The sequence below is a fragment of the Schistocerca nitens genome, chromosome 1, assembly GCF_023898315.1.
Source record: "Schistocerca nitens isolate TAMUIC-IGC-003100 chromosome 1, iqSchNite1.1, whole genome shotgun sequence".
Taxonomy (NCBI): Eukaryota; Metazoa; Arthropoda; class Insecta; order Orthoptera; family Acrididae; genus Schistocerca; species Schistocerca nitens.
The window spans coordinates 122,269,913-122,285,209 of NC_064614.1; positions in this window are offsets into that span (position 1 = coordinate 122,269,913).

Here is a 15,297-nt window from a genome sequence, read left to right on the forward strand (position 1 = left end):
CGCAGTTGGAGGCGAGCCGCCAGCAGTGGTGGATGTGGGGAAGTGAGATGGCCGATTTTTGAGAATGGATAATCTGGAGGTGTGTCCATCAGAAACAGTACATTTGTAAGAATGGATGTCATGAACTGCTATATATATTATGACTATTAAGGTAAATACATTGTTTGTTCTCTATTAAAATCTTTCATTTGCTAACTATGCCAATCAGTAGTTAGTGCCTTCCGTAGTTTGAACCTTTTATTTAGCTGGCAGTAGTAGCGCTCGCTGTATTGCAGTAGTTCGAGTAACGAAGATTTTTGTGAGGTAAGTGATTTGTGAAACGTATAGGTTAATTTAGTCAGGGCCATTCTCTTGTAGGGATTACTGAAAGTCAGATTGCGTTGCGCTAAAAAAATATTGTGTGTCAGTTTAAGCACAGTCATGTATAATTTTTCTAAGGGGACGTTTCAATGTCATAGTGGAGAAAAAGTTGAGCAGGCCGATTGCAGGGCCCTTGCCGAAGCCCAAGCCCCCATCGTTAAGAGCAGTCATAAAGGACGTGTACTTCGATGTTGACAAAGGCGATGTGATAGCTGAGCTGAAACTTCAGGGCCTAGAAGTAAGCTCAGCAAGGCGCATCAAGTCGCGCAGAACAGGGAGATTTGGCCCGATGTTCAGGGTCATCACCCACAACCAAAAGTGCACAGATTTTATGCTTGAAAACGGCGTGCACATTTTCCTATCACACTACAAAGTCGAGCCCTCAAACCCACCAAAACCCCAACCTATACAGTGCCAGAGGTGACAGCAATTTAATCATCACACCAAAGACTGCACATCCACCCCAAAATGCAGTCGCTGCGGCGGCAACCACCATCTTGCCGAATGCGCCAACGACGACCGCTCCACCCCTTCCTGCGCAAACTGCGGAGGACCACACTCTGCAAGATCCTTCAAATGCAAGGAAAGGCCCCCCAGCAGCCATAAATGAAACACTTAAGGCCCCTCTTCAACTGGCTGACACCTCCTCCTCACAAGAAGAAGTCCTGAATATCGAGGACTTCCTTAAAGCCATGACTTTCTCCCTAACCAACCTCTTCAAAGGCCGCAAAAAGGAAGTAATATACACGATCCGACAAGTGGCCCAACGCTTCTTCGACAAAGACGTAATCTATAACCAAACAGGACAACAAGTGACAACCACCATTACCCGCGGCTCTTACGCGCAGACACTCAGGACTTAAAGACCTCACCGACCCCTTCCCTCCCCTAGACTCACCATGGACTACCGCCCCAACAGGCACACCTCCAACCTGATGTTCGTCAATGCAGGCGGCATAAAAAAAAAACCCTACTAAATGACATTCTGACAAGGCAGGACATCGACATCGCGGGCATAGCCGAGACATGGACCAAAGAATCACACAACATCAACATTAACAGAGACTACGACACCTACCCGAAACATCGATCAGACGGCAGGGGAGGAGTTGCAATACTCGCAAAAAAATCCATCGCGACACAGGAAACCCCGCTCCCTATCCAATTCAATCACCTACAAGCAGTAATGGTCACCATTCCTCGACCAAGACGCCGCCGATTGCTGAAAGTCTGTCTATACGTCACCCCAGACACGGAAATTCCGAGGGCCTTCCTCAGATACGTGGCCACCTTCCGAGAATACATCTTAATGGGCGACCTTAACGCCAGACACGAACTCCTTGGCGACACAGGCAACAACAGAAACGGCGAAGCGCTCCTGGACTTCCTAACCACGGAAAACGCTACTAGAATCCCGATGACGACATACACCTTCGTAGGACACGATGGCAACTCCCTTCCCGACCACATCCTACACAGTCCTAGTTTGTCAGGCACCATTACCACAGCGACAGTAGGAGACAGCATAACGAGCGACCACCTCCCAATTCTCTTCAGCACAACTGCAATTAACCCTCCCCCTCCCCAACAAATCTCCAGAACTATACGACTATACACAAAAGCAGACTGGAAAAAATACAGAGACGATAAACAACGATCTACTGGCACCACTGACTATTAATAACGACTTCGAGTTAGACTTAATTAACGACACAATCGTGGACACAATAAAAACAGCCATGGAGACAGCCATCCCCACCAAGACCATCGAACGCTGGAAACCTCTTCTACCCCCTGACGGACCAAAACTCATCAGAAGCAAAAGACAACTACACACAAAAATAGTAAGGACAAACAACCCAGAAATCAAAACACTTTGGAACAGGCTGAACGCGAAAATAAAACGACTTGTCCCGGAACATCGACAAAACCAGTGGGACAACACATGCAAAAAACTTGACCACAGACAATGACGCAAGTTCTGGACGAAATTCAAAACACTCACAGGACAGAACACGGACAGGAAATACAAACTGACAATCGTCAACACTCCCACTACCAACGGCAAAGATATTGCGGAGGCATTCAAAGAAGTACTGGTCAATGCCCACAGTTTCCCCCAAGACAACCTCTTCGACGAGCAATTCAGACATACTGTCATGGACGAACTTCCCCTCCTCCTCCATATGCCCACCGTGCCCTCCGAAAACGACCACGACTTACTTAAGGAAATAACGGAAAACGAAGTAGCAGACGCCATCATGTCGGGCAAAAACTCGGCCCCAGGCGAAAACGGCATCCAAAGAACTCACCTCAGGAAATACCCCTCACGACGCTAATCCCCCTACTGACTCTACTGTTTAACTACTGCATGACGCATGAAACTACCCCCACAGCGTAGAAAAAGACGAAAACCATAATGATACACAAGCAAGGCAAACCGAAAACAGACCTGAAATCCTATCGACCCATATCCCTAATAGACGTGCTCAGGAAAACCTTCGAAAGGATAATAACCGACAGACTGACCAACTATACAGACAAATTACAAATAATCCCCACCTCCAATCAGGTTGCAGAAAAGACAGTCGACAAACGACCCCCTACTAAGACTTACCACAGACATAACAAGACACCATAATCTGGGACAATGCACACTCGCGGTCTTCCTAGACATCGAGCGCGCATTTGACAAGATCTGGCACGACGGCCTACTCTACAAATTACTGAAACTAGGATTGCCCCCCAAGACAGTAAGACTCATCCAATCGCTACTACTAGACAGACAATACCAGGTACACGTAAATGACGAATCATCATCACCCTTCTCCCCACAAGGACGAGTAGCGCAGGACGGAATAATCGCCCCACCTGCTATACTCACTATACACCACGGACGTACCAACTACCACCAGACCTAACGACCAAGTCCAACTCTATGCAGACGACACGGCGTATTGGAATTCAGGACCATCAACAATCACAATCAACCGTGAAACAACGACCTACCTGACGATATTGCAACAGTGGATGCAGAAATGGCGCATAAAGCCAAACCCAAACAAAACTCAGTTAATCCTGTTCAGACATCGCGACATACCCAAAAAGACGAAACAAAACCCTGACAACATCACGCTAACGCTGTGGGGAACCAGACTGAATATGACCGACAAAGCCAAGTACCTGGGAGTGAGTCGAGACAAGTACTTAAACCTGGACTACCATGTCAAAGAGACACTCAACAAAGCAAGACAACGCCAGTCCTTAATTAGACGAGTCCAGGGAAAATTCCATGGCTGCCATGATAAAACAGCAATCAACACAAACAAAACATTCGTCCGGCCCCTCTTCGAGTATGCAGCTGCCTCCCCCCCCCCCCCAGCCTGTATGTCGCGAACAAAAACAGAAAGACTATATCAGACCGAAAGACGCATTCTACGCAGTATTCTGAGACTGCCACCCACCACCCCCAGACAAGAAGCGTACGAAGAAGCGAAGGTCACTCTCCTTCAGACGAGACTCGCGGTCCTCCGCGCACGTTACGGCCGACGCATACTTACAACTGGCCCTGACCTCCCACAGCTATTCACAAACATACCTAGACACAAAAACAAACCGAAATTCAAATACACTTTTCCACCGTGAACAATTATACACAACATACTAGCAACACACCCAGACACCAATCACGACTATGAACACTCTGCACAAATAACACTAATAGCACATGAACCACCAACACCACCACACCTACTGGCACTAGACCCGGATCCCGATCCAATGTGAACTCCCACACACCGGAACAACCTAAACATTGCACAGCCATAGGCCAGGAATCAGAGCAAACTGGTCACCCATTTATTCAAAATCATAGTAACTAAAACATTAATGTTTCACATTGTCAACCATCGAAGTACTTATCGCCTGAGTAATTGTGTACCAAATATATCAAAAATTTAGCTATATTCCAAATTTACCTCCGTTAACTAAGTCTAGCTCTTGAATCTAATTGTCAATCACCTTACATAATTGTAGTATGCCTTAATTCTTATTGTCAATCACATCACATAATTGTAGTATGCCATAAAATTCAAATAAACATCAGCAATCTGTACATATGCCCAAACATCAATAAGTCCGACTGAGGACAGCTAGAATTGTAACTATACAAAATGTATAGTAGATGTAAGTCATAGCTATAAGTACATTGTCAAAGAGAAAAAAAGCAAGCAGAAATGTTAAGCTAAGGCCAAATAGAGCGAGAAGCTCTCCAATGGCCCGCCCTCTATCCCTCAGGAGTGGGAATGAAAAGTATAAAAAAAATTTTAAAAATCCCAGCGTCGTCGTGCTGGCAGTTGCGCTCCTGCCGTCGCAGCGAAATGAGCTCTCAGACGGTGATGGCCGGTGCAACGGTAGCTATTGGGGTTTAGGCCTCGCTGATCGCTCTGCTCTACAGAGAGTTGCCTTTCGAGGCGCCAGTAGCGCTCGGTGGATCGGCGGAAGATTGAGCTTCGCTCCCTTTCGTCGAAAAGCCGCGTAGCTCGCGGAGAGGCTTAATTGTCGCAAGAGTCACTGACTCGCAGCAACCCGTAACTTCGGTTACAAACTCCCTTAGCGAGACTATCTCGTTCTGTGTTAGGGTTGACCAGTGCAAGGGGCCCGTTCACGTCGGAACACCTCGCGTACTGTAGGCCACATTTCTTCCTCCGCACCTCCTTTAGGTGCCGCGCCACTGCACCAACGGCGCACGCTAGGCCGTAGGGCACTCCCCCTCTTCAGTAGGACCTATTTGATAGCTCTTTCTTTTCAGGAGAAGCAAAATTGTCGTGCCCACCCACACCTAATAAAGCTCCTGACAGCACCAAGATGGCAGATTCCGCCGGTGTTTCCCCCGCCCTAACCCGCAGCAAGGCTGCAGCGAAAGAGGCGCGTGAGTCGGCTGTTCCCGTCGACGTCAACGTCCCGCTTGCCGCCGTTGAGGAGGTGTTGGCCGACAAGGATCGGCAGATCGCTCCGCAAGCGCAGGAACTGCTGAACCAGCGTCGATTAATAACCGACCTCTGCGGCCCAAGTGATTCCCCCACGCGGACAAGTACCCTCCACATCACGCTACACTCACCTGCAACTGGTGACTCGTGCACTACCGTCACACTGCGGCAGCTGACTCCAACGGCGGAACCAGCGGCTGCAGATGCGGACACAGAACACCACTACACTGGGCCCTGGCAGGTGGAGGGCCCACGACGCAAACCGAGAAACAGCACGCAAACAAGCGAGCAACCACACTCGCTAGGTAGACAAAAGGCGCTGCTGCCTACACCGAAACCCACACTTCCGGTTAGGAACACCACCACAACAAACACGACCCGACCTGCGGTCAGCAACACCACAGAAACACCAACCGCAGCTACGCCCGCACAACAGAAGACTAGTTTTCCCCCAGTCGTAATACAAAACTACAGGGACCTTAGTGTCCTCAACACAACATTCGCGGAAAGGCACACACCTTGCACGCTACACACGAAGTACTCTGGGGATAGGGCCTCACTGTACGTGTCAACTAACAACGAATATAAAGATCTCCTTATCTTCCTCAAAGAAAAGGGGATCGAACATTATACGTACAGGACTGCTGAAGAACGAACACCGTGGTAAAGGGAGTGGACCCCAGTACCCCAAACACTACAGTACAAGCGGCGATCAACTTCCTAGGATTCGACTGTAAAAGTGCTTCCAGGATGACGGGCTTCCGCTCCCACCATCGTCTACCACACTACCTGGTCGAGATGGCCGACAAGGCCGCCTCCCGCAGCCTTCTGCAGATAAAAAGCCTTCTGCGGATGGACGTAAGGGTAGAGATATGCGAACCGCCACAAGTCCCCCAACAATGTAACAACTGCCAGCGATTCGGTCATTCTGCCCTTCGCTGCGGCCTGGCACCCCGTTGCCGCGGATGCGCTGGCAAAACACGCATCCAACGCCTGCAGACTAATCCACCAAAACATACGCCGTTGCGCCAACTGTGGCCACGGCCATGCGGCCAACTACAGGAGCTGCGACGTGTACAAAGAGGCGCAAAAATCAAAAGTCGAAGCCACCTAACGTCATAACACGTCCAAGGCCCGCACCAAACCCTGTCAGGAAAGGAGTGTCGTTCGCCATGGCTACACGTCCTGGAGGAGCGGAGCAGGCCGCGGAACCTCTGCGCCCAGCACACGCACCTAACACAACCGCTGCGACAACAATACAGTCGTCTCAGCCAACACGCAACACTATAACCACACCGGTACCAACACCAGTCCCCAAAAACAACACAACCCCACCCCCTGAAGCCACTGCCTGCGAACCCACACAGGAAGACACACATACACAAGGACCCCCAGAACCAAAAACCCAGAGAAGGCGTAGGCGACCACGAGGTAACAGGAGTGGGAACACACGTGCACCACAACAAAGTACCCAACAACAACAAAACACTGACACGCAGACACACAGTCAGCAAGCCAGTGATACCAGCACACACACACACACACACACACACACACACACACACACACACACACTACACCACCCCTCACCACATCTGAAACACAGGCACCTCAAAATGTTCCACATAAGACAAGCGCCGGCCCACACATAACGCCAACACCCGCACCAGCGGCCGCCAACACCACAACCGAGCCACAGGCCGACACACACAACACCAACAACACTTGAGGGTTTATTGGCAACAATTTTCCCCCATCGCAGGACCGCTCAGATCTTTAACAAGATCGCGGTGGCCGTCACCACACTCGTCACACGGCTCATGACTGCTCAACCTGGGCAGTACTGGGCCGCCATACAAACAGCGCTCACCACACTGTTTACACTCATACATGGATAACACGCCACACCCGGCCCCCATCGCAAACAACCAGACACTGACACAGATCCTGTTCTGGAATGCAGACGGGATCAACAACAAAAGGGCGGAATTTGCCGCGCTCATGGAGCGTAAGGGTATCCTTGTCGCACTATTGAGCGGAACTAAGCTCAAACCAAGCAACCAACTGAACTTCACCGGCTACTGTGTCTATCGTACCGACCGACCGGACGGCTCCGGTCATGGCGGAACAGCCATCATCATACACAAAGACATATCATACACAAAGACATAGAACACACAAACATAGTGCTCCCTGAACTTGAAAAACTAGAGGCAACCGCCGTCAGGGTCATATTCAACGGAGCCTACACTACACTGGTGTCAGTATACAACACCCCTAACATCATCAAAACACGCGACATCAGCACAATACTCAACATATCACCGCGCGTAATCGCCGCTGGAGATCTTAACGCAAAACACCCGGACTGGAACTCACGAATACGAAACTCCAACGGCAAGAAACTATACGAACACGCACTAGGACGAAACTACATCACACTAGCGCCGACCGAACCGACGCACATTCCCTACCGGAGGGGACACAGGCCAGACGTGTTAGACATGGCCCTCATCAAGGGCATAACAACGACACTAAACGTTGCCGTTGAAAACGATCTGCCCTCAAATCACCAACCCGTTATACTGTACATTGAAGAAACACTGCAGCACATGGAACAACGCAGGATGTTAGACTACAGGCGCGCGAATTGGACCCAGTTCAAGGAAACGCTTGACAGTCGCATCCCACCCACCCACGCGATTAACGAGACAGCCCAAATAGATGAGGCGGTCGAAATCCTCACCAGCGCCGTCCAAGACGCAATAGCCGACACCATACCGATTCGCACACAACAACAACACAGTGCTGCCCTGCCCCAGGAGATCCTTGGCTTAATCTCAATGAGGAACCGCCTCAGGAGACATTGGCAGCGTACCAGGCGCCAGCACTTCAAACAGCACATGAATAGGCTCCAGGGTATAATCCGGGAAAAAATACAAATATTTAAGACACAACAGTGGGACCAGAAACTCGAAGGGCTGGACACCACGCGACCTGGCGTGTGGCAGCTGGCCAGACACTTCACCAGGGAGAAACTGTACACCCCCACGTTACAAGGGCCCAACGGACCAGCATATTCTGCGGAAGAAAAAGCGGAACTGATGGCCCTCACACTCGCAGCGTCATTCACACCGAACCTGGTCCCTCAGACCCAGCGTTCACACTTGCTACGGACCAGGAGGTCACACGCATCTTGGCCCAATCAGCGCGCAACATCATCCGACAAGCTAGTACAGCAGAAGTCAAATGGGCCATCATGCATACCAACACTAGGAAGGCCCCCGGTCACGATGGCATTCAAAACCGTGTCCTCCAGTTCACGGACAAAGCTGTAGACTACCTAACACACATCACGAATGCCATACTCAAGCACCAACACTTCCCCGCCTTTTGGAAGACGGCCAAGGTCCTGATGTTCAGGAAGCCGGGGAAAGACCACTCCCTCCCACAAAATTACCGACCCATCAGTCTGCTGAGCGCGCTCAGCAAGATCGTTGAGAAGGTAATATTAAAACGACTCACCAGGCACTGCATCACAAACGACACCCTGAGACCGGAGCAATTCGGTTTCAGGAATCACCACTCAACAACAACTCCTCCGCGTCGATTAATACATAACACACGGATACAACACAAACAAAACGACTGGGGCGGTGTTCCTGGACATCGAAAAAGCTTTCGATCATCTATGGCACAACGTCCTAATACGCAAACTTAGCGACGCAGGGTTCCCCGACGGGCTCGTACGTCTCATACACTCATATCTCACGGACAGGAGTTTCAACACCGACGTGTAGGGCAAACAATCGACACATGGTATCCAGGTAGGACTACCCCAAGGAAACATCCTAAGGCCCTTACTGTTTAACCTCTACATTAACGACCTCCCAGCTACACACAACATGACGGTGGCAATCTACGCGGATGACATCGTCATCCTTGCGCAAGATTGGAAGCCGTCTAACATTAATCCACGACTACAGACTGCACTCAGAACGGCGGAGCCTTGGGTGGTGAAATGGCGTGTTAGAGTAAACGTCGACAAGAGCGAAGCCGCTCTGTTCACTAGAAGACCGAAGCAACTGCGCAAACATCAGCACTGCAACCCAATAACACTACACACACACCCAATACGTTTCCGCGAGAAGGTCAAATACCTCGGTGTCTGGCTGGACAGGAAACTACTCTGGGGGGGGACCACATTCAACACGTGACCAACAAAGCAAACGCGAGGCTCAAACAACTCTACCCTATGCTTAACAGGCGTAGCACACTGAACAGGAGGGTGTCTAGGTCCATGTGCATGACACTTATTCGACCCCTGATGACGTACGCAGCCCCTGTCTGGGGATACGCTGCGCCAACTCGCCTGCGCCGTCTGCAGCTCATACAGAACAAAGTACTCAAAATCATAAGCAGCGCTCCGCGCTACACACGCATCGTGGACCTTCACCGGGAATACCGGCTAGATACTATCTTGCAGGTATTCCAAAAACTCTCCACACGACTGTACAATAACACGAGACACTCGCGCAACCCGTTTATCCTTTCTCTGGGTAACTACAACTACAACTACAACCACAACCATAGATGGAAGCATAACGGACCAAAGACACTACTGGCTAGGAACTAAACATCTATGGTCCATAGCACGCTAACACGACAGTACTGGCGAGCCCCTGCAACACAGCTACTACTGGTAACCCCAGATGTTCGACTAGCCGAAAAACAGGGAACCGCAGGGAAACCGTACTGTACACAGCACGCAAACCAGCCACACACACCCCCTACACCGTCTGTGAGCCGATCTATGACCGATCGCCCACTAATCTACAACGACCTTGAACTGTTGCAGGGATGCAGCAACTGCAGCAAGCGCCGCAACATGCTCCAACAACGACAAAGGTAACGATGCACGATACCTCGAACTAACATAACCACACCTTGCATGCACTGTCGCAGATAGCAAGCCGCTACTGCCCTTACTACCCGTCCTACTGTCGCAGAGGTTTTTTTCCCTTGGCGCTTGACTTGGCACTTTTTTTCTTCTGCCCTTACAACCGCTACCCTTCGATCGCTTTCGTCCAATTTCTATCTCCTGATGGACCATGTTAATGAGTAATCTTACCCAAACGAACGGATAACATCACAGCCCGCATCCTATGACTCCTGATTCAAAAACTAACATGTTATACGGAGGTGACGGCAGAACTTTTGGTTTGGTCACCACGTTGGTGTGGGCGTGGAGGCGCCGCATCCTTTGTGAAAGCCAGCGTCGTTTCCGAGCGGAGCAGCCAAGCGAAGCGGACGCACGCTGCAACGGGACCGGCGTCTGCGCGAGCTTCTGGACGCGTCAAAGCAGCCGCACAGGCGAGCCGGCGGGAAATAAGGTCGCTGCGGCCCCCCGGACTACGACCACAGAAATACAGTAGAGCGTCGATTATCCGAACGTCGGTCAACCGAACGACCGCTTAACCGAACTGTGTACTCGCTCGCACCTGTTACTCTCCCTACCTACCGTCCATCATCCCCCTCACTACCAAACCAAGTTACCCACAGTAGTTGCGCACTGGGCCACAGCTGGCTGGCGCTGCTAACCGGCCAAGCCGCCAGTCGCTGTGTTTCAACAATCGGCACACTTCTGTCGGCTCGGCACTGGCAGTAGAAGTAGCGGCAGTATCAAAGCTGTTCACAGCAACAGCTGCGCCAGCTTAGAGTCGAGGCGTGCCGCTCCGCGCAGTTTGAAGGATTGCGCGCCCCCAAGAAGAGCTTCTCACGGTGCAAACAGTCACCTTCTGTTCTCTGTTACGACCACTTGTGTGCTGCTGCGTGAAGAAGTGAACTTGACGATACAAAATGCTTAAACGTAAACGTGTTGTCCTTTCTATGAGGGACAAGTACGAGATTATTAAAAGGTTAGAAGAAGGTGAATCTGCAACCACTTTATCCAATGAGTACAAGGTGGGGAAGTCGACAATTACGGATATAAAAAAACAAAACACGAGCATAGCAAATTTTATAGCTATGTTTGATTCTACTGATGGATCAACAAGCCGTAAAACTATGAAGTTCGCCACTAACACAGATCTAGATGATGCTGTTTACAAGTGGTTTACACAAAAGAGATCGGAAGGAGAACCTATTTTCTTTCTGCAAATAAACATGTACAGTTCGATTATCCGAACAAACCAGTTTTCCGAACACCCATGTCCCCCAATTACTTCGGATAACCGACGCTCTACTGTACTTCGCTCCTGTCAACACCAAAGACGGTGTTGCGCAAGAAAGCAAAACCATCGTGTTTCTCTGTGCTTTGTGCCGCTCGCGACACAAATTAAGAAAAAGCGTATTGTCTCTATCGGCTACCATTAAGTGGCTGAAAAATTGTCGTGACACACAGAAACCAGTGTCGTACGGCAGAACAGTTCTGCCTCCTCCGAGCATAGGGACAATTCCGTGTCAGGGCCGGCGGCGCTGCCCAGTTTCCCGCGCAAGTGTGAAGACAGGGCTGCACAACCCGTGGCGGCCTTCGGGCGAGGCTTCTGCCAAGCAAGGTGCCAACTAAGCGGGAGTGCGGCGTACCCCAGTAAGACCACACACACACACACACACACAAACAAACAAGGAAACTGCAACAATATGGACAGCACCAGGACCCACAACCATCCACTCCCCACCAGACAAGAAGAAACAATCCAAAACACAGACTCCCCCTCATCACCAACACCTGACAGCAGAAGGCGTAACATCTCCATCACCAGCCCGCCCTCGCCACAGGGAGCTGCAGTCCGAATGCGCCTGCAGGCCCCATGTGCGACCTCATCTGCCACACATACGTGATAACGGGCTTGCCCAGCGATATCACGCAACACGACCTCGCCTCCACCATTCGCCGATTCTGCAAAAGCGCGATCGTAAAAAATGTCAAAAGCCTCACCGTTACAAGGTACCAAAAGGCCTTCTTGGAGCTCAGGGTGAAAGGGATAGAAGGAGAACTTCAGAAAGACCTCCGAAATTCGGGCTACCCCACGGCTAAGGTCCAATGACAAAAACCAAGAGGGCCGAGACCAAATCCCAACCGCAAAATCACACCATCCCTGTCAGTGATTCTCAAAAAAATCCCAGTCACCACACCCGAGAAGGAAGTCAAAAAACAAATGATAAAACAAGGACTACATGTGGAGAAAGCATGGCGCATCATCTCCAAAAAACCAACAACCAACCGAGAAGTTCAGGGTCATAACACACGACCTACTGCTAACAGAAGGCGTCGACATAGACTTCAAAAGAAGAATGGCGGAACCACCACATGACCCCCCACCCCAACCAGCACAATGTGGCCGATGCTTATCTTTTGAGCACCCCACTAGAAAACGCACACAGCAACAGGCCAAATGCGCCAGGTGTGGAGGGCAGCACAACCTCTCACAGTGCAACCTGAAGGAGGAAAAATGCGCGAACTGCTCAGGATCGCACTCCGCCCTGTCTTACAAATACCCCCGCAGACCCAAGGAACCATCCAACCCTGGACTCCGCGCCCCGTTCAAAAACAATGGACGGGCCAGATCTCACACCTAGAAAAAAAGACGAAAACGGAGAGTCGGTCTCAGTAAACCACATCGTCTTCAAGAACGACCTGATACGTCTCATGACTACCATCCTGATCAATCTCTTACAGGACCGACGCGAGGACGTAAAGAAATCCATCGACCGTGCATCCAAAAAAATCCTTGAGAGGGGGATGATAGCAACACAAATCAGAAACACACTACATGTCACCATTACAGAGGCATGGGACCCATAAAACTACACAGACACAGAACACGTAAGTACAAACATACATCACCACTCCACCTCACCCCAACCCTCCCCCATCCACCACTCCACTCCACACCACCCACAGCAAGAAAGAAACGCCGAAAGACAAGCACAACAGTAAACACTAACGCGCACGTACACACACACACACACACACACCACCACCACCACCACCACCACCACCACCACCACCACCACCACCACCACCACCACCACCACCACCATGGAAAGAACGGACGACAGAAACCACTTAAAACTTGTCATTGCAAATGCACAAGGGATAAAAAATAAACGGACTGTCTTCACACACACTCTTCACCATGAGAAAATACATACTGCTGCGATTGCAGAGACCTGGCTCCGCGACGACGACAAATGCGACTTCACAAAATATAACACCTTCCGCAAAGACAGGCAAGACGGAAGAGGAGGCGTTGCAATCTATATAAACAATTCCATAGCAGCCCAAGAAATTGCGCTCCCACAGGCATAAACAACACTGAGGCCATAATAACTAAAATCAAAGACAGGGACAGAAGGACTCTCCAAATAGTTTGTATGTATAACCCGCCAGGCACAGCACTGCCAACACAATTCATACAACACATCATGACACAAAACCGCACCATCCTCCTTGCAGACCTAAACGCCAGGCATCACCTACTAGGAGACAGACTAGACAATGGGAACGGCCGACTACTATTCGGCCTATTAACTACCGAACCCATACTCAGACTACCAATTCCACGGCACATCAAACCCAGACCACATCCTCTACAGCCCAGACCTCCACGACACCTTAACTGAACCCAAAGTAGGCGACTCCATCACAAGTGACCATCTCCCAATCACACTCACAACAACAGCCACACAACCACCTCCCCCTCACCCGACCAGCAGAACCATAAAACTATACGGAAACGCTGACTGGGACAAATATCGAGACATACTGACAGAAGAACTAACTGCCCCCGTCAGTATCACAGACCCAAATGACCTACAACTTGTTGCCCACAGACTTGAATCAGCCACACACACACACACACACACACACACACACACACACACAACAAACCACCACAGGAAACACAAACAATCTAAACAACACCAAACACCGCACACCCCCTCTCAGGATAAATCAGGATAAATAATGTATTATATATACCTATTTATTATACATATTTCAAATTAAACTACGGAAAAAAATTGTAGATCCAGCTACACTCGGAATCCGTAATACACAACAGAATAATTATATGTATATATGTATCAACTTCTCACACCACATTATCAACCACACACAAACATATACAGAAGACATATATATTTAACTCAATCATCCAATAAATTCCTATAATGTTAACATAAATTTGTATTCTATATGTCTTTTTACATCCCAATTATTTTGTATTCTATATGTCTCTTCTCTTCCATTGCTATGTACATTGTGTACTTCATACTTTTGTAAACTTAAATTTTATTATCTTAATATACTTGTTTATGTTGTTTTCATTTTTTGTAAACTTAAATTTTATTATGCTAATATGCTTGTTTATGTTATCTTCATTTTGTTAAAAACCTGCAGTAACAAAATTGTCAACCAATTATAACAATGCACTTGCAGGAAAAATAAATTGTATTAAAAATAAATATGTAAAAACCCAACGGCTGAAAAGGGACGCCAGCATGCCCTCAAACAGCCCGCCCTCCTCCATAGAGGAGGGAATGAAAATTGGGGGAAAAAAAAAACTGCCAGCGTCAGAGCACCACCGCACCAGTCTGCGCTGAGCCGCCGTAGCGAGAGGACGCTCTGGCTCAGCGCAGCTGCTATTGTTCCGCTCGCGCTATTGTTCTCGCGCGTCTTTGTTTGCGCGCCTTTATCAAGGTACGTTGGTCAACGGCGTCTGCGTGGCAGAAGCAAAAGCTTGTCTCACCTGCTGACCACTCGCCTGCAAGTTAGTTAGCGGCAGAATTGTCGTGTAAACTGCTACCGGCTGTGGCACAAATCGAATCAGGAATCGATTTGCTTCACGCCTAGGGAACGTTAGGGCACGTCGTGATCCAGGACCCCCTTCACGTGGGACCAGTCCGCGGTCACTAGAGTTAGGAAATACAATCATTCCATCTC